This window comes from Cricetulus griseus, assembly GCF_003668045.3.
Source record: "Cricetulus griseus strain 17A/GY chromosome 1 unlocalized genomic scaffold, alternate assembly CriGri-PICRH-1.0 chr1_1, whole genome shotgun sequence".
NCBI lineage: Eukaryota > Metazoa > Chordata > Mammalia > Rodentia > Cricetidae > Cricetulus > Cricetulus griseus.
The window spans coordinates 231,811,908-231,833,620 of NW_023276807.1; the positions used below are offsets into that span (position 1 = coordinate 231,811,908).

The 21,713-nt window shown below is 39.1% G+C and overlaps 1 protein-coding gene across 4 annotated transcripts in view; it reads left to right on the forward strand.

The window, feature by feature from the left end:
• The first annotated feature begins 755 nt into the window (after positions 1 to 755).
• The window catches only part of Enox1 (ecto-NOX disulfide-thiol exchanger 1), a 259,391-nt gene continuing 238,433 nt past the window's right edge, over positions 756 to 21,713 (forward strand). For 2 of the 4 annotated variants that reach the window (XM_035452285.1, XM_035452286.1), the window contains exon 1: positions 758 to 877. The gene's annotated coding sequence lies outside the window, so the exon portion shown is untranslated. Of the gene's footprint in view, positions 878 to 7,207; positions 7,284 to 21,713 lie in introns of those variants that run through there. The other 2 variants (XM_035452283.1, XM_027390099.2) reach the window with 2 other exon arrangements.

Genomic DNA, 21,713 nt, shown 5'->3' on the forward strand with positions numbered 1-21,713 from the left:
AGTGCAGGGTGACGATCCCCCCAGCCCCGCCCTCCATATGAAGGCCCTGCCCAGATGGATGCCTGTAGAATCTGGCAAGTGGCCAGGCTTTTCTGATGCTCACAGCCCACCCAAGGCTCTGCAGTCTGAGTCAGATGAGATGAGGGGAAATGGAAAAGTAGGACTGTCTCTGAAATATTCTTAACTGTTTGCAGTTTCTGAATATAGTGCTGAAAGTTCTACGTCTCACCTTGCCAATTATGAATCCAATGATTTAGGTAAAAAATTGGTAGAAATTAATAACCTATCACTAAATTAGTTAGTGTTTCTATTGCTGTGAAGAGACACCATGACCATGACACCCTCATAAAGGAAAAACATTTAATTGGGGTGGCTTACATTTTCAGAGCTTTAGTCCATTATCATCATGGTGCCATGTGGTGGCATACAGGCAGACATGGTACTGGAGGAGGAACTGAGACTCCTGCATCTTGACATGCAGGCAGCAGGAAGTGGTCTGAGACACTGGGCATGGCTTGAGCATATATGAGGTCTCAAAATCCCCACAGTGTCACACTACCTCCAACAAGGCCATGCCTACTCCAACAAAGCCACACTTCCTAACGGCGCTACTCTTAGTGAGCTTATGGGTGCCAATTACATTCAAACCACAAGATGTACTTTGAGAGTGGGAAAACTAGGTGGGAATGGTGCTGGAAACATCCCCTAACAGTGTGCTTTCCTTTGCTTCCAGGAGCATTTGGCATGTCCAAGCCGTACTGTCTTCTCTGGGACTACTTTGAACAACTTCCATAAAACACTTTTATGAATACATTGTTTCATTCAAGACCCGGAAGGACAGATATCCATCTTCTTCTTCTCTTCAGGCTGTTTTAAGGTTTGTGTTATTCATTTCCATTTTTATTACCCCAGACATTGTTAATTTTAAGGGATTTTTCTAAAAAATGCATTGAAAATCCATTTCAATAAGAGCTCTGCAAACAGATAATGGGCAAATTGTAAAGCTTTAATTTAGCTGGGAGATAGACATAAATAAAATGAAATATGCTGTGGTATGTCTCATTCCCATTATCACACGTGCTGTGTGATGTTTCAAAGGAATAGAGATAACGTAGGTTCAGCGTTGGCCACAAACAAACTTTATTTCTAGGTTTATAAACCCTTAATTGAATAAATTCTATTAGTTTATATTAGGTGTGACCATATATCAGATTTTTTCTAGATATTTTTAATCAGCTAGTACTTATGGATAAAATGTGCTTTGAAATATCAAAAACCAAAACTCCATTGTCGGTATCAACTAGTTCTATCTCCAGGGCACTTTTAAATATTGTCTTGGTGGACCATGTGTCCTCATTTTGTTCTACCAGTAGGTATTCCCCTAACATGGCTTGAATGATAAAGAAGGCTTGTATAAAGGTGTGTGTGTGTGTGTGTGTGTGTGTGTGTGTGTGTGTTAGCATTTTGAAAAGCTAGCAACACTTTTTGCTCACTCAAGGAGCAAGCTTGCTGGCAGGGCACTGCTTTCATCTGGAAGTATGCTTGCTTCTGAGATAGCACCAAATAAAACACTTTTATTTTGAAGACACTGTTTGACAAAGACCGTATTCAGTTCATGCATCTTTCATAGCTGGAAAAGGCAGCAGAGCACATAGGGTGAGGCCTGGAACAGAGTGGACAGGAACTAAATAAAGAACAAGCAAGAAGACACACACTACTTCCCAGCCTGACACATCTTTTCCCCAAAGGCATTTATTTTATTTGGTGGGACTTTTATTCTGTCCACGGTGACAAATGTTTTCTCCATAAGAGACCTTTACTGTGCTTTACTGTTTTATTTCTTTTGTGTCTACTGAGAAACCAGAGCAAATTTTACTGCAATCCTGGACTAAATTCCTTTCTGCCCGTTTCACCCTCATTGTGGAACATCTTAATCTGCTTGCCGGGTAGGGACTGGGGTTGATGGGAAGTTGTGCCCCATCTCCCACCCCACCTCCAGTCTGTGATCTGGTAGCTTTCTAGACACTGATGAATGTATCCATAGAAACACACCAGGAGGACTTAACATCACCTGAATGCACCTCCCAATCTGCAAGTAAGATTCTTCTTTACCCTTCTGGTTTTAAGCCTTCATTCTCAACGAATTGGTTTCCTTCTATGAAAGTGTGATTTAGAAAAATAGAAGATTTGAAATCTACCCCTTAACAAAATTTTAAGTACATGGCTAACTTTTTGTATATTATAAATCTGTTCTTTGAGAATTGTGGTAGTTTGTCTTCTTAACCTAAATTCTATACTTACTGCAAAGCAACTCTGCATATGCCTAGCTCCAACCCCCACCCTACTTCAGTCTTCCATGAGTTTGAACACTCTAGGCCCTGCTGTGAAGTGAGCCATGATGGATTGTCCATCTGGGACAAAGTTGTTTCACTTTGTAAAATTTCCTTCTTTGTAATACTCTTTTCTGGGCATATGTTACCTTGTTTAAAAAAAAGCAATTTATTATTGTGTTTGTGCTTGTGCACACGATGGAGACTGGGGCATGGATACCATATGGTGAAGATGGAAATGGAGTTGATTCTCTCCTTTACCTATATGTGGACGTGGGGACTCAAACTTAACCCATCAAGCTTTACCAGCTAAGCCATCTCACCAGCCTTCCTTTAAAAAAAAAAAATGTATCTGTTGGTAGTTTGTGGATCTACATGTTGATTATTATGGATAATGTTTTATAAGTAACCCTTGAAATTGTCTCTACAAAGCTTTTTTCTTAATTCTTTGGATATACACTAGAAGTAGGACTGTGGGATCATATGATAAATCCATTTTTAATTTTTAGAAAATTTCCATGCTGTTTTCCTGAGTGATGGTTAACATTTGAACTTATGCCAACAGTGTTCAAGCAGTACGGTATCTCCATGTCTTAGCAATGCCTGTTCATTTTTTGCTGTTTTAATAATACCCATTATTAAATGGGGTCTGGAGAGATGGCTCAGTGGTTAAGAATACTGGCTGCTCTGCCAGAGGTCCTGAGTTCAGTTCCCAGCAACTCCATGGTGGCTCACAGCCATCCATAATGAGATATGGTGCCCTCTTATGGCCTTCAGGCATACATGCAGAAAGAATACTGTATACATAATAAATAAATGAGTCTTTAAAAAATAATACCCCTTTTGATAGGTGTGAGGTGACAGATTTCTGTAGCTGTGATTTGATTCCCTGATGACTTAACACAAGTTGACCATTGCATATTTCCTCAGGGGATATCTGTTTTGGCTCTTTCTCACCAATGTTTAGTTTTTTGGTTAAATATTATTTGCTTTTGGCTCTTGAGTGGCAGGGGCTCTTACAGGTGTTATATATAACTCCTGGATGGATGTATGGTTGGCAGGTTCCATTGTTTCCTTCCCTACACAGACAGAGGCTTTTGTTCTTACTTTGATACGATTCCATGTGTCTATTTTGCTTTGGTCATCTCTCTATTTGTGTGTGTGTGTGTGTGTGTGTGTGTGTGTGTGTGTGTGTGTGTGTGTGTGTGTTAAAAGAAACCATAGCTAGAGACAATGCTGTGGGGTAATCTGTGCTTGTAGCTTGGGGGAGGTGGCCTTAGGTTTAAGTCTTCAATCAGTTGAGGGTTGCTTTTAATATACAGCTTAAGCTAAAAGAACATCTCATTCTTTTCCATTTTTCCTAACACGAGGTGGTGGAGAGACTGCCCTTACCTTATTTTGTAGCCTCTGGAACTCAAGCCATTGGAGACATTTGATTGGGTGTGCATGGTTCATTTGTGACCCTCTACTCTACCCACAGATCTACATGTCTGCTCCTTATCATGCCATTTTCTTTGGACTGCCATGGCTCTGTAGTCTATTTCATGTGAAGAAGTACATTACAGGCCCAAACATGCAATTCTTGCTTCTCAAAGTGATTTGGCTATTATTGTTCTTTGAAATTCCATATGAATTTCAGGATTATTTTTCCTATTTTTTGTGGCAAATTTGATTGGGGTTTTGAAGAAATTTTATTGATTCTGTAAATCACTTTGATTAGTGTTGACATTAGAATGAAAGCTGTTAATCTGTAAACATGAGGTCTCCCATTTGATCATATGATCCCTTCAGGTTTTTTCTGCAATATTTGGTAGTTTTCAGTACCCAGTTAACTTCTCTGGTTAAACTTGTTCTTAAGTGTTTTCTAATTTTATACTTTTGATGGATTAATTTTGTTGTTTGACAATTTCATGCTTATATATGATAGATTCTGATTGCTCTCTACCCCTGCCCTCTCAAACTCCCTTCATCTTTACTGGTGTCTCCCAGGTTCCTGACTTTTGGTTGTGTTTTGTGAATCATTTATTTTAAATGGGGTGATCTGTGGGACCATTCAAATAGAAATGTTCACTGAATCCTGATCAGATCTTTGGTGAATACACAACTGACAACGATTTCTTTTCTTTCTGAATCTGTCAGCAGTAAACAGCTTAGCAGTGAGAGCTAGGAACCTCCCCCCCACCCCGCCCCTAGACCCTCGTTCATGCATGCCTGACTGTAGAACTGCCCATTCTTGTGAAGATTCAGTGTAGGCATCCAGAGATACTACGAGTTTATGGTTACATGGCTGTATCTTGACCATAGGATGACATTTAACAGCCTTGCTGGTCTTCTGACTCTTAATATTCTTCTCACTCCATCTTCTAAAATGTTCCCTGAGTCTTAGAGGGAATGGGACACATATCTAGTGTAGGGCTGAGCTGTCACATAATCTCAGCATTTGAGCAGCCATGAGCTTATGCCTTCTCTCCCATTCCCTGGCAAGGCAAGGCTTCTCTGGTTAAGGCTGAGAGTGGCAATTTTCTATAGGTATAAACATGAATATTTAGCAGGCAGCTTGACACTGTGTCAATTTAGCTAAACCACCTGTTCCTAAGTATTTTATGTCTTCTGGTAAATGAGATCGTTCGTGTAATTTCCTTTTCGACTGTTAGTTGTTATTATGTAGAAACAAACTATTTTGATGTTCATTTTCTGTCCTAAAACTGTTGACTTTATTAGTTCCGATGCTTCTCTGTGCGAACCTAAGAGCTCTTTATAATGTGGTGTCATTATCAGACAGGTGATTTACTTCCTCCTTCCCCATAACAATGTTTTCAATTTCTTTTACTAGCCAAATTGTATTAACTAGGACTTTGAATGCTATGCTGACAAAAATGTGTCAAAAAGGGTATCGTTTCCTTGTTGCTAATTTTAAAGAGAGATTTTTAGGTTTTCATAATTGAGTATGATGCCTGAATGGGCTTTTTATTCACTACTTTTATTATGTTGAGGTAATTTCTTCCTATACCTAAATTACTGAGTTGTTTTGTTTTGTTTTAATCATGGAAGGTATTTAACTTTTGATAAGTATTTCCCAGAGATGATCCTGTGATTTTTATACCTTTTTATTGTTAATACAATGTGTCTTATGGAATGGCTTTTGGGTATTGAACTATCCTTGCAGCCCAGAGATAAATCCCACTTGTCTTGTTTCTGTGCTGTTGAATTATAGATAACAATTTTTTTTTCATCACTGCTCATCAGAGACACTGGCCAGTAGTTTTCTTTCCACAGGATTTTTTTTTTTTTGCCTGGCTTTGCAACAGCCTTGGCCTTGTGTAAGAGTTTTTGTAGTAATCTGTCTCTTCAATTTCTTGGAGATTGAAAAAGATTAATATTGATTTTGCTTAAGTATTTGATAGTTTTCAGTAAAACTGTCTAAAGCCTTTCTTTGTTGAAAGGTATCTAATTGTTGGTAGTTTAGTTAACATAGTAAGCAGTTACAGGTCTACATAAGCTTTCTCCTTCTTTAGAGTAACCACTGGTAGGTTTTGTCTAGTTGTAGTCTAGGTTGTAGTCTGCTCCACTCAGGCTATCCAAGTGCTTGGTGTCTTGTTGTTAATTTTAGTCCAACAATATTTTTTCAGTTCTGACGTAGCATGGGTCTCTAATGTCCCTCCCCTTTGCTTCTGGCTTTACTTATTTGAATCTTTCTCAAGAAAGTTGTGTATTTCCCAGCCTTATTCGATACTAATGTATATCTTCTTCCAGATAAAAAGTCCATCTGTATCATTAGAGCATCATTTTCTAAATCATCCCTATCCCCCCTTTTAGGGAGAAAAAAGCCCATTTTATGTTGTTTCACTAAAACTTTTTCCTGAAAATTGTATAATTCAGATTTTGGCCATCTTCATACTTTCATTGTTCCTATTTTGCAATCTCTTTATTAGTTCCTGCATTTCACTTAACTTTAAGGGTGCAAAGAAATGGAAGGAGTATCAAATGTGATCTACTCGTGTTTCTCAATCGCTACTTTGGGTGAGACTCTTCTTTGTAGCAAACGATTGAATTATGCATTTTAGAATTGTTCACATTGTTAATTTCACAACCAAATGACAGAAACTCCTAATAATTTCAGCCACTGTGATAGATTTAGGCCTCTCTTCCCAGTGCTAAGGAGGTCTGCTGGTGCCTGCATGCCTTACTGACAGACGGTGTAGATGGTGAACTGAATAGAGGGTGTGGCTAGGCCCTTATCTACTTGATCATACTTGTCAAATCCCCATTTTTCCTGCCATCGAAAGGCACATCTGCTGCCTCTATATGTGCTCCTCCGGGGGGCTAGTACTTGTACTTTGGTATTTAAAGGAGATCGTGTTTGTTTGATTCAAGAACATGGTTAAGAGGAAGATCATATTAGAATTTCATTCAGGAAAATAACAGGGGAAGGGCTCATCTGGGGATGGAGAGACGCAGCTGGGCCTGGTCCTCAGGAGAAGTGGTTGTATGGATATTATAAGGGGAGTATGTTGGTTGTACAGATACCAAAATGGTAGTTGGTCAGTTACTAAAATCGGAAAATGGAGAAACAAAAACCAAAAGCTGACATCTGCGGCAAGTGTGAAAAACACAGGATTCTTTTCAGCACACACCTTTGTTTCAGTTCCCTTCCAGGCCAGAGGCTTCCTCAAAAAGGAAAAGATCGGTCTGTGGGGAGCTGGCTGGTGGCGGCCTGGGTGCTGATTGACCCTCTCCAAATTGCCTGCCGACCTGCTGACTCTACTCCCCTCAATCTCTTCCTCTTACTTCTTGCTAGCTCATCTTCCATTCTTCATGCATTCTGAGTGTGGAGAAATGACTTGTCCACTCTGTTCCTCCTTGTCTGCCAGGAGCTAGAGCCAAGCTTCAAATTAAAAAGAAAGGACAAAGAAACACCTGACCTTCATGAATTTACCCACCCTCAAAGCTTTGGTAAGGCTCTATCTCCTTATAACTTAAGAAAATAGATGTAGGATCACTCCAAGGAAAAGTTCCCTTCTATTGTTCCCTTCTATTGTTTTTGGGTTTTATGAGAGAGAGAGAGAGAGAGAGAGAGAGAGAGAGAGAGAGAGAGAGAGAGGGAGGGAGAGAGAGGGAGGGAGGGAGAGAGGGAGGGAGGGAGAGAGGGTGGGAGAGTGGGAGGGTGGGAGGGAAGAAGGGAGAAATTTTCTACTTCAGAGGTTACTTAAGAGACTAGTGAAAAGAATGCATGATGAAACACAGTTCTAGGCAGGAGCATCTCACTTCTTATAGTGGGGTCGCCCTCAGCATCTTCCTTAGCTTCAGCAAGAAGGCACAGAAAGTGTGGAGATGAGGCCAAGACTGCTAGCAGAATATAGTCTTTGCTTCCTAATAAAATGAGAAATCCTGTGTGATAAGATTTCTGTAAAAGGCCACATTTATGAAGAAGGGAAAAATAACAACAAAGGACTTCCATTATCATGCATTAGTTATTTATGGCTCCATGCCTTAGCTCCTGGGTGGGGGGTTTTTAAAAACAGTGTTTTCTTGCCCTGCTGTCTTTTGTACATAGGACATGAAGTTATATTTGTCTTCACGGAGTTTCTCATTTCCTGAAATAGACTACCAGCTCTATAAACACTGAAGAATAAATATTAGCTTTATGAGAACACGTTTCTGTACTAGTTGAAAAATAGCATGTAATAAAAAATACAAGGATGTAATATTGAAAATTATAGATCAATATGCCTTCTTATTGTGGATGTATATCTAATCCTTACACGTGGAGTCTGTGTTTTCTGGAAAAGGCATGTTGTGTAATACCACTTGTGCCTGTGATAAATTTCTACCTCTCACATTTAACAACATATCTCAAGTGACTCTTGCCTCACTCGTGAAATGTTTGGTCCTATTCTCCATTATGATGTTGAAATGCTGTGGTTCATTGCTCTTAATGTTAGGAATTTCGCACAATCCAAAGTTAGTAAAATGCTTGTAGATTCCTTCTCTACTGAAACATGCCCCCTCCCCACCCTAAAGAAGCTGCCTGGGAATTATATTAGAAAATAGTTATTGACAATTTTGAAAGAAAAGGAGGCTTTTTGTGAAGAATGTTTTAAAAAGTCAGTTGTGACCCTACACAGCTAGTCAACACTTCTAATTGTGCAAACTGGAGTCCAAAATCCATACCCTAACTGTATGTTTGTAGTAGCAACAGAAACATTTCATCCATCAACTATAGCTCCAAAACATTTCATTCATACCCCCAAAAGAAAGAAGAGTAATCCACATGAAGACTGTATGTGACAGAATACTCTTTTAAATAGAAAATGCAGCCTAATGGTGTCCCGGTAGTTCGCTTCCATCTGAAAATGCCAATGAGATGTCAAAGGTGTCACTGCCTTCTGACATCACATACAGCCTCTCTACTGCATTGACTGTGCATTGTCCCTTGCTGATGACCGGAAGTGATCAGCCTTGTGTATTTTAGCCCAGATATAAATGAGAAGGCCTGATAGGAATGTTTCTTTCTAATCGCCTGCCCTGCTGCACCTCTCTCCAAACATTTCACAAAGTGTATTGACTGTTCCCATGAAGCCATCTAAGCCTGAGGGAAAGCATAAGGCCTACCCATCCACCCCATCCCTTACAGTGTTGATGTCACAGCTCTGATATTTAAAGTTCAAAATAAAATTGCCATCCTTCCTACCCTTACTTCCATTGACATAATGACATAATATTTCTGGCTAATGTGTACACACATTAGTGTGTCATTAGCTGTCAATGAAGATGTTTGTGTCTCCCTATCATGTGATACTGTTTGTCAGTTTACATAGATGGGATCCTGCTAAAAAGATAGCCCTTGGCAGTTGGTTTTCTTCTGAACAGTTTTTAGGTTATCTCCATTATTAGCTGGTTTTCCATATAAAAAATACCATATGTCCAACTTCACAGAAGAGTATTTATCATTATTTTGTATTTTGCCTGTCCCCATCTCTTCTTGACAGTCAATGTAGGAGTGAACTTTTGATGTAGATCAGTCTGATGCCACTGCCAGAGAATCAGTTACCAGGAAATCCCTGTTCTTTACATCCTTACACACACACACACACACACACACACACAGGTTTTTGGTTTTTGGTTTGGTTTGGTTTTTGATTTTTGGGTTTTCAAGAGAGGGCTTCTCTGTGTAACCCTAGCTGTCTTGGAACTAGTAGCTTTGTAGACAGGCTGGCCTCAAACTCACAGAGAGCCTCCTGCCTCTGCCTTCCAAGTGCTTGGATTAAAGGTGTCTGCCACCACACCTGGCTTTGTCTTTCTTTCCTATCCATAAAGCTTCTGTTTTATACTGTTGTTTGTATGAGATGTGACAGTCTTCTTTTTTGTTATAGTCTTTTTTAATGAGTCTCTCTGAAGATGGCTTATAGCTCCATGTCAGTCCAGGCTAATTGTTTCAGAAGGGTGAGCAGCACTAGCACCAGCAGGACAAGCACATAGGCAGACTACAGAGCGTAGAAGAAGGAAGGACAGTTTCCCGTCTTGCACGTCTGACATTCAGGTGGCATCCACAGGGGATGCTTTCACAGTACGTTTTCACATTTGTTCACACTCCATTATTTCAGAGGTCAGCTCATGTAGATGCCTTTTCCATTAGACCAAGATTTTTTTTTTTCTTTTTGTCCTTGGGTTTCATAATAACATTAGGAAAAAATGTACATGATTCATAAAAACTTCAGTACCTTGTTAAATATTTCAGACCAACGTTTTAGTGTCTGTTTCCTTCACAAAATGAGAGCTGTTGAAAATTCTTAGGTGAGGCCTGGAGTGGTAGCTTAGCTATGAAGAGCGTATGCTGATTCTGCAGAAGATCCCAATTCAGCTCCCAGTTCCTTTGTTCATAACTCCGCTCCAGGGCATCCATTGCTCTCTTTGGCCTCCAGGGGCAATTGTACTCAGGTGCACTTAATCCCATACAAACACACAGGCATACATACAATTAAAAATAAAATTAAACTGGATGGTGGCAGCCTACACTGTCAATCCAAACACTTAGGAGTCAGAATCAGGCTGTTATCTAAGAATTTGAGGGCAGCTCGGTCTATATACAGATTTCCAGGCCAGTCAGGGGGACAGATAAAACACCTATATCTTTAAACCTTTTTTCTTGGGTGATAAATATGGATGGATTTGAAGATTTTTTATGAAGAATTTTGCTAGCATCCGATAAACCTTGTTTAAGTGATCAAATAAACAAATTAATTAGTATTTTTAGATTGTCCGTGATCATTTGTTCTAGTGGTATTTCTAAATTCTTATTAAACATCTTTTATCTATTAGAACAGTGAACTTCAACACTTGAACCTCTGTGATTCAAAACAAGTCTAATAAGTAAATGATCTCAGTTTATTGGGGGATCAGTTCCCAAGAGATCAAAATTAAAGTGGAAACTCCTTAGTTTATTTGAGACTCTAAAGAGGTGCCCTCCAACATCAAAAGTTTACAACTCATATACCTCAAGAATGGAGGCTATTTCCAAATCCTCTTTTGTTTTGCCACTCTAAGGAAGTACATTTTGGACATTGATTATATTTTTGTACAAAAAAACAAGTGTTGAGCCAATCCCTACCACTAAAATTAAATAAAACAAAACAAAAACCCCAACAGCTTTGAAAACTAAGAAGTAGTTTGAGCTGAGAAGATGTTTTCCCTTATAAAGTTCTTGGGCATAAGCAGAAGGATCTGCATTTTGGTCCCAAAATGTAGGTAAAAATTCAGGCAAGGAAGTGCATGACCTTAATCCAAGAAAAACAGAGGCAGAGACAGGTGGGTCCTTGCAACAACACAGTAGGACAGCCTAGCAGAATAGTGAGCTCTGGGTTCAATGAGAGACCCTGTCTCAAATGATAGGGCAGAAAGCAACCAAGAAAGATTGAAGACCTCAACCTCAACCCTTGGCTCACACACACACACACACACACACACACACACACACACACACACACACACACACACATATTCACCAAAACATGTGCTTGAGTGTTTATGCACAACACACACACACACACACACACACACACACACACACACACACACACACACATATTCACCAAAACATGTGCTTGAGTGTTTATGCACAACACACACACACACACACACACACACACACACACACACACACACACACACACACACACACAAATTTCAAGAAAAAATAGAAGCAATTATTTCTAGAGTAGACATAGTCTTTCCTGATTCAGTTACTGAGTTTTAAATTATTTATTCCTTTTTGTACACTGCAGATCATGACAGTGTAAATGACCTTACCACTTTCCAAGTGTAATTTTCTTATCTAAGAACAGTTAATAAGTACTGAGCACCGCCTTTGGTCACCCTCTGCAGTGCTCTGGTCAATACTGAAAGTCAAGTTTATAGAGCTCTTATTTCCACACACAGCCCCCCTTAATCTTTATTTTTGTTGTACTTGATGGAATTCTGCTAAGCTAAGATTTGTGCCAAGTTTAGTTTTCACTAGACTTTTGTAGCTGAGCATAAGTCCTCAGAAAATAGAGTTTCTGTCAGAAATTCTGACATGTACGCCCTATCGCTGCTCTGCCGCCTGCCTGTCATTGCACGGCTTAGCCTGTGTGGATGTGTGCCATCAGCAAGGAACTGCTTTCCAACCTTCACTCCTGATTTTAAGTAGGACTTTTTTTTTTATGGTAGTATGCTATTTGTAGGGTAACATAATTCATGCTGTTCTCTTACCAATAAGTTTATTACATCTATTGACACCAGCATCATTGGGTTTGTATTCAAGATGCTGGTTAATAAATGTGTTGTGTTCTCAAAAGATTCTAAATTCTTTTTCTGATCACTTTAGAGAACCAAACTGTTCATCCATCTGCATTGCCATGCAGCTCGAATCACCACCGGACGAACAGCCTTCCATGCTTTCCTGTCCATTCTCTCTCAAGGAGCTGGAGTAGAGTGAAAACATTTATTTATTTTTCATTTAGTATCTAATAATTTCATAAGTGTATACAATACAATATGGGCAGATCCACCCCACAGTTTCCTTTCCCAGTTTCTCCCATCTCCTTCACCCTGTCCCCTCTCACAACTTCATCACCTCCTCCTTCTATTTTTCTTTATAAAGTAACTCATAGTCTAATTCATCATTGAAGTATGTGCAGTCTACCAGTGACTGCTGGGAAAGAAGACTGATTCTCTCTCCCTCATCAGTAGCTCCTTGGCTAGAGGTGAGGTGCAGCCTCGTGAGCTCCCCCACCCCCATCCATGCTGGTGATCAAGTTTCAGAACTGAGGAAATGGGTCTTGTACTGCCCTGCTGGGGTCCTTTTTGTTTTTGTTTCAGAGTGTAGATCAATTTTTATAAGTAGCAATCACTACCAAGTAGCTTAGTGGGATAAAGACTGGTCATGATGTTGAATTAGGAGTTTTTTAGCCAGAAGTTGAGAAAATATCCGTCACCATCTGAAATGGTACAGAGGAGAGTAGAAGATGTAAGTGTGGGTCTCTATTTAGATGGGAGAATCATCATCTTCATTTTAAATAAGTTGGAACCCAAACTTAAGAGTGTTTTGTGTGGAAACGCTGTGCAAATTTTAAAGATAATGCATCATCACCAAAAGTGTTGAACAGACAAAATTAGATTAACAGATCTAAGCAGAAAACAGTGCCGGGCGGTGTTAGGAGCCTAGAAGAATCGTTCAAGTGTGTTCTTCATACTGCAACACAGAGATAAACACTTGGGGATGGTGAGTCTCAATGTTGCTTGGTAAGAGAGAAATCAGTACTGGAAAGCCTCCTGGTGTGCTGAGCACATGCATAGCTTTGGAATCCAGTGTTGTTCACTGTCAAGAGCAGTGGTACTCTTCTGGATAACTGCTGTAACACAAGCTTGCCACTGACGGAAAGCCTCACTACAGTAACAAACACCTTATCCTCCTCATGAATCTTTAATTCCCCTCCAATATTTTGACTCTAAGATGATCCACTCTGAGAGGAACTATGGAAGGTTGGACTTAGTCCAGCATAAGGAGATTATGTTAATTTATCCAACAGTGAATTTACCTAAAGTCAATTGTAAACTTCATTTGGATATAGGTCTCCTGATGGGCCTCTTTTAAAAATGAAGTACTGTTTACATTGAAGGGGTGCTTTGAGACCATAGGTGTATTGTTGGTGTGGCCCAGAAAGTGAGTGATTGTTTTCATTTATTTCCTCTTAACAGTAAGATTTTAGTCTGGGAGAATAATAAGACATTGATGTACAAGGTCCCTGACTTCTGATTATGTCTCCATCAGAGAAAGGGGTTACGGAGTTCAGATATGCCTTCTGCCCTAGCCTGAGAGATAAGGGAGGAGACGATAAAGGGCAATTGCCCAGCAGCTTTCTCTTCCCCATAGTCTCAGGATTTGGCCCGCAGCCAGCGTTTCTACAATTTAATTTCATCTCCTGATACACTGAATTGGTACTAGTGGCTGGAGTTCCTTTTTAAATAAACATGAAACTGGCTTTTTTTTAATGGAAGACATTTTTCCACATTCTTTCCCAAAATATGGATGACACTTGAATGAGTACAAGTGAAAATTTTCCAGATAATTTTCACAAGACCGTTTCCAGTTTCCATTTATTTGGAGTTTTCCACACAGACTGTTTGCCGAACAGTGAAATCACTGTTAGAAGTTCCATCCTGAATCTGGGGGTAGTCAGTTCAGAGGCAGAGGTGGGTGGATTTCCGTGAGCTCTGGGCCAGCCTAAGTGACATAGTGAGACCCTGTCTCAAAAAAGAAAAACCAAATCCGTCTCTAAGGTTTAGCAGACTGTGTGATCATGCGTCTCCTTAGAAGGCTGACTGAGCAAGTGAAGTTTTGTTTCACAGAACAGAATTTTATGTCTTTTAAATTCATTAGTTAAAACTTTCTAGAGTCCTCAGGAGCATATATATTAGACATCTTACATGGTCAGTCTAAGAGGAACAGGGCTTTCAAAACTCAGGCTGTATTTGCTCATCAGAAACATTAATTTGCAAGTAATGGATATATGTTGGGAAACGCCACTTGCAGGGAAAATATCTATTCATAAAAACGGTGATGTGTCTAAATTCCATAGCAAATTTACATGTTTTCACTTGTGCTTGTGTTAGGGATGCAACCCAGCACACGCAGACCTTCTGGGAGCGCTCCTTGTCAGTGAGTGCATTCTGCTGCCTCTGTGGATTGAAGGTGTCAGTGCTGTTTCTATATGAAAAGGAGGTGATAGAACATGAGTGCCACTAACCTTTCATTTTACCACACATGAACTTTTTCCTTCTGAAATTACCTCACACAGCTTCATTTGCTGAGGTCCTGGAAGGCATGTGTAGAAGTTGGCTCATATCAACTCACAGCAAACATTTAAATGGTTGCTGAAAAAATAAATAAGACCATTAATTAAAGGTAGTCATGAAAGGTGACTTTGCCAAAATCCTCCAACCTCCGTGGACTGGATACCAGATGGGAAGGGTTCCCCTTCCATGTACTGTCTGCAAAGCCCCATTCTATTTATTGCTGTGGCTTTTGGCAGACGCTCTTTTCTGAGCCCTGCATGGTCCTTGCCATGTGTGAGCATATTTTCCTGGAACAAATACGAAGGAAATACTGCTTCTAAAAATATGCTTTATGAGTTTTTAAAACTGCAGTCCTCCTTTCCACTAGTTCATTCACACAGGGATCCTAAGAGCTAATGTTCTCAGATGAGAGAGAGAGAGAGAGAGAGAGAGAGAGAGAGAAGAAGAAGAAGAAGAAGAAGAAGAAGAAGAAGAAGAAGAAGAAGAAGAAGAAGAAGAAGAAGAAGAAGAAGAAGAAATGAAACCATTATTTTCACAAAATATGTTAACTCTTCTACTTCTGGGAAACTTAATTTTTGTGGTTTATGGCCACAGGCAACCTGCTCTTACTAAAAATAATAACTACACTTTCTTATTATTTATTCATACCAGGAAATTCTTTTGCATGTATTAATGAATATAATTGTGTGGTAGGTATTATTTGTTACTTAGACTTTATAAATGAGAAAATTTAACCATTGACCTTTTAAGAAATATGACTAGTAATGAGTTAATTTGGGGTCTCTCACTTTCCTTTGCACTCCCCTCTCTCCGTGCGTCCCTCCCGCCCTCCTCTCCCCTCCACCCTTCTTGCCATTCTCCTTTCCTTCTCCCACCCTCTTATTTCCCACATTGTCTTTTTGTTGCAAAAGATCAAGCTTTGAAGATATATTATTTTTATCTTCTGATATTGTATTGTGAACAAATATTAATCATACAAAGAGTGGGAAGAAATTTATAGTGAAAGGTATGTATTACCGGGATATATCATTGCCGCCTTCACACACACACACACACACACACACACACACACACACGAATTCAACTTTATTTGTGGGCATATTTCAAACTAAATTGTATACCTCACTACATTTCTGTGCATATCGTCTTGCATTGTGTATCAAGGCTAGAATTCAAATGTAGTATATAATAAAACTGCACAATTCTCAAGTATATATTTCCCTGAGTTCTGACAAACTTATGTGCGCATGTCACCAAAATCTATATATCACCCTAAAACGTGCCCAGTGACACTTCCCTACTCAACTCCAAGAGCAAGCAGTCCTTTTTCTAGAACATTGCATAGATGGGAATTGCATATACTCTTTTGTGTCTCACTCCCTTCTTCCAGTATGTTTCTAGGTTTGCTGGTCATTCTTTCCTATTTATTGCTGTTGCTATTTCTCTACACCTCGCCTGTCTGTCACTTACTGATGGACACCTGGATTCTAACAAATGTGGATGAGCTCCCAAGAGCATTCTTGAACAAGTCCTTTCATGAGCATGAACTCTCATCTCTGTTCAAGCACCAGCCAAAAGTACAGTGTACACAGGTGCAGGCTTGGTTTCAGGAGATTGCTTACGTTCCCTTCAACGGTACAAGGCCATCTTAGTCATTCACATTCTGAGTAGTACTTGGCTCTGTCAGACTTCTTTTCATTTCAGACATTCTGGAGGCTTCACAGCACTACTCCATTATATTCTGAAGTGAATTTTCCTTGACCAGTATGATGAAATCATTTTCATGTGGTTACTGTGCATTCATACAGTGCCTATTAAGTCGTTTTCTCATTTTTGTACTGGGGTGTTTGCATTCTTTTGAGGTAAGGCATTCTTCATATATGTGATATTTAGTATTCATCAAATATGTGTTTGGCTAGTGTGGTCCTCCAGACTGGCTTTACTACCAGTTCTCTCAACAATATTTTTTGGTAAACACATGTTTTCAGTTTTGAGATATATTTCTCACGATTTTTTCCTACATTGTTTTTCTTTCTGTTTTCACTTTTAAAAACTCTTTAACTTTTTAACTCAAAGTAATTTTTATTAATTGGGACTTACAGTTTTAATCTTTATGTTTAGATTTATACTTTATATTGAGCTAATATTTGTTTATTATTCGAGATCATGGTGGAATTAACTAGGTCCTATGTGGATGGCTAATTACTCAGCAGTACTTGTTAAAAAGACTTGTCTTTACTTATAAAAATTCCTGGGTGCAGTTCCCAAAAATAAAATAATGTTAGATGCATTCCTCTCTTTGGGGGCTCTATTGTATCCCTTGTTTTCTCTCTTTTGCCAGTACCACAGTATATGAGTTGCTTTTCTGTTGCTGTGATCAAACACCATGACAAGACAACTTATAAAAGGAAAGGTTTATTTGGCTTACGAGTCCAGAGGAATGTACAACTTAGTTTGAAATATGCTCACAATAAGCTGAATTCATGTATGGGAGAGCTACAATGATGTACCTTGGCAATATATAACTGTCACTGTAAATTTCTTCTCATTTTTATGTGATTAATAATTTTTCACAATACCATATCAGAAAATAAAAGTAACAAATCTCAAAAGCTTGATATTTTGCAATAAAAAGGGGAATGGGGGAGATGGAGGGAGAAGAAAATTAGAGGGGCGTGGCAATAATGGGGGAGGGAGGGAGAGAGCAAGAGACCCTAAATTAACTCATCACTAGTCATGCTTCTTCAAAGGTCAATGGTTAAATGTTCTCATGTATAAACTCTAAGCAATGAATTATACCTACCACACAGTTATACTCATTAATATGTGCAAAGAGAAGCTCCTGGTATGACTAAGTAATAAGAAAATGTTGCAGTTATTATTTTTAGTAAGAACAAGGTGCCTGTGACCATAAACCCACAAAAATAAATTTTCCCAGAAGCAGAAGAGTTAACCAATTTTGTAAAAATAATTGTTAGATTTGTTGTATAGATGAAAGAAGACTGGCCATTTCTTTTCTTTCTTTTTTTCCCATTCAAAGTGGGAGGGCATGGTAGAAGTGACAGAAGCAGGAAGCTTCATCTATTCAAACCACAAATGTGATGCTGAAATAGCAAAGTGGAAATAGAACAGAGTTTCAAGTTTCAAAGCCCACCTCGAGGGACATATCTCCTCCAACAAGGACACATCCCCTAAACCTCCCCAAAAAGGGCCATCAATTTCCAGAACAAATGCTCATGGAGGATACTCATTCAGATCACTACATGCATTATACTGATTGATTACTGTAGATTTATAGTTAGTCTTCTGGTCAGGTGGTATAAACTGTTTTTTTTTTTCTTTTCAAAAAGTTTATGTGCCCTGCATCTGTGACTATATATTTATTTATTATTTATTTATTTATTTATTTATTTAAGAATTAGATTGCTGGTTACTAAAAAAAAAACACAAAATCAATCAACCAAACAATATCATAATTGGCAATATGTTGATATTTAGTCTCAAATTGGGAAGAATTGCTGTCTGAATATTGAGTTTTCCAATCCATAAACTTAAACAATATTTCCACTTATATGGATCTTCTTTAATTTCTCTCATGATATTTTGTTGTTTGTATTACAAAAGTATTTACATTTCTATTATTTAATCCTAGGCATATCTCTATATATGTATTCATATCCATAAGATTAAATAAGAGGTTAAGATTAATAACTATTTGTTAGGATTAATAAATGAGATTAAATAATATATATCCCTAATATCAAATAATAGACATATAACATATATGTAATATATATATATGTATATATATACATATATATTAATATTAGATGTAGAGTTCAAAGGTTTGAATGTATTTCTTGGTTGAGTTTACAGAAAAGGCCTGAGAATAGTGTGATCATGGGAATATCAAGCATACTGGGTACCTAAGATCTTTATATTCAAATATCATCAGCTATTGGTGGGAAGTAGAGTTCTCTGCAAAGTGGCTGTTTTAATGGCCATAGTGGTAAAAACAGGAGATGGCCTTGGAGCATCTGAGTTAAAGTGGCAAAAGCAAAATGATGCAGGGGCTGACCTGAAAGAGCCTCCCATGACCCAAAGCTAGGATCTTCTTAACAACAAAATAACATAGTATGTGAGTACCATGTGGAAGATGAAAGAATATGCATGAGTTCATCTTGATACAAATAATCTATAGAAGGAAGCTCTTCCTCATAAAAGAACTCCACTTAGAGGCACTTTCCTAAGTATAGATGTTATTAGTCATTGACTTCTACAGGAAGCACAGCATTGCAATTGTGCATGGGCCTGCTCAAGGTTGTACCCATCAACTAAGGGGCCAAGGTCACCAGTGAGAGGTGATGATGGTATCACTTGGCCACCCACTGCCCCATGCACTGTGCTCCTAGATAAACCTCACCCCTGAGATAGTCTTCCCAGTAACCACGGTTGGCATCAACCCCAGGCAGGACATTTCACAAAATACATGGCTACTACTTCTTAAGATAGTTAGCATCAAGGGAAACAAAAGAGGACTGAGGAACTACAAAACTGTCCCCATTCATAAGACTAGACTGAATGGTTTGGCACAGTGGGGTTTCCTGGATTAGATCATGGATCACAAAAAGGAAATTAGCAGAAGCACTATTGGGTTTAGAGTGAAGGCGAGACCAGTTAGCAGTACACTGACTGATGTTGCTTTCTTTGGTAATTTAAATGTTAACATTGCATAAATGGAGCAGGAGTATCTAGAAGTGTGCTGAATTTGCAACATTTCTGTAAATATAAATTATTATCAAGTAAATGTTATTTAAAAACAATAAGATTAATGAGATAAAGACCTGGTTATAGAACAGATCTTATCACATCTGCCATGGCTGAAGTAGGATCTCAGGTCCAACCTCTCCTTACTCCTGTGACTCCTCCCTGCCCTCCTAGGACTTTCCTGAATGTATTTGATAAGCTATGATACTCCAGGATGAAACCCAAACTCCTTGCCATCGTTTCTGGCACGTTCCTAGTCTTGTCCTTGCCTAGCTTTTGTTTTCATGCCTGTTGACCTCTTACCTCTGTGTTTATCCCATTCATGTTTTCAGAAGGCAGTTTCTTTGCTTCAGGCTGACTGGGACTTTCTTGTTGATGTTAAACATCAACAGGAAGTTCTTTAAACTTGAAGAGCCTTCTCAAGCTCATTCACCATCAGAATCCCTTAAAACCCATCCCAGGCACCTGGGAAGATGACTCTGGATAAGAGCCCTTGCTCTTGCAGAGGAACTAGATTCAGTTTCCCAAACCCTCACAACCATTTGCACCTCCAGTTCCCAGGGGATCCTTTGCTCCCACTGACTTCTGTAGGCATCAGGCATGCACGTGGTGCGCGTACATACTGGCAAGCAAAACACTCACATGTATAAATCTAATTTTTCTTCTAAAGTCATCTTAGAATTCAGGACAGCAGCACACCTGCTCTAAAGGGCTCTTAGGAATGGGGGCACGTCCTGAAGTCATTTTCCCAGCAGCACATAGTCCGTCCTCATTGCCCATGCCCTTATTTATTCCACGCATCATTCCTGAAGTGAAAACTCCTCTGTTGTTCATGTCCCCGTGCCAGGTAGTAAGCACAGTGCAGCATGGATGACTGGGTATGTGCATGAATAAAAGATAGCAAATCTATTAAAAAACAAAGTTGTTTGCATTTTGTGGTCTTTAAATTTATTTGACTCTGACTAGCACAAGGAATTCAGTCTGTTAATCACTAAAATTATCCCAGTTGCCACTTTCAAAAGAAAAATGTTACCTCGACAGCCAGTCATGGATTGGGAGAAGCCCATAGGTCCCTACCCTATTGGCCTCTGATGGACTCTGATTGTCTTTAGTCATAGACCCAGTGAGGTGCCCACCGAGCTCTAGTGGATACTTCCAAACCATGGTCACACAGCTGACCCTGGTTATGCTCTGCAGTTCTAAGCAAACCAAAAACCCAACCAAAGAATAACAAGTGAAAGTTTGAAAGGCAGGTAGAGAAGAGGGTGGGCTATTAGTTGAGTTGGGATAGTATGGATAGAGTTGAGGTCTGTAGTAATCAGAATGTACTTAATATGTGTACAAAAGTTTCAGTGAACAAATTTTAGTAAAAGCTATAAAATATTTTTAAAGGACATTAGCTTTCCAGAAATAATAGTAATTCAATTATTTGATCATATCTTGTGTACAGAAAGTCTGTTGGTATATAATTTATACCAACTGTTTCAGCTGTCACCATTTAGTGTGTTGGTGTTTGAAGGCATCATTGCTAATGCACACTGTATACATTTATCTTCATTAATCTTTCCAAGGAGATGGTTTCTGATGCAGGTGGGCGAGATACTCCCGGGCATTTTAATTTGCCAATGATTGTATCCATAGCCAAGAACAAATAGTGATTAGTTTCACATTTTGCTCACTGGGCAGCTTAATGTTCTTGTCACCTTATATTGAGTTTTAAATGTGAGAAGCACAAAGAATGTCAAACATATTTCTTAGGCTTGCAGGGGTGAGGTCATTCCTGGTCATTTGAATTGCTTCAAGAGAGAGCAATTAAAGGATCGGGTGACTAGTAACAGTGCCACATTACAAGATACCATAGTATCATGCAAGTGCATGAGGCTGGGACTGTAAGTGCATAGGGTGAATTATATAGTCTCAGATTGTCCTGTGAATTCCTTCACAAAAGCCCCACTTGCTAGGGTGTGGGATTTGTGTGCTGGCTTGCTGGTTTGGATGACTACCATTCAAAGAAAGAAAGAGCTCATGGTATGATCGCATTTACCCATTGCTTAAGTACTTGTCTTCCTTGAGTATTCTGAGGTGTGGGGGCGTCACCCCAAACAGAATGATATGCAGTGATGGTTAGCATAATGAATATTCACTACCTTGCATATTGGGCAACATTGCTCTAGCCATTACTCACTGGTGTGATTAAAAAGGAAACAGAACACCTTACCCCGCATGGTGGAAAAGTTCCCTTTGGAAAAGCCCAAAATATGTGGCAGTTTTGTCACTGTTCTT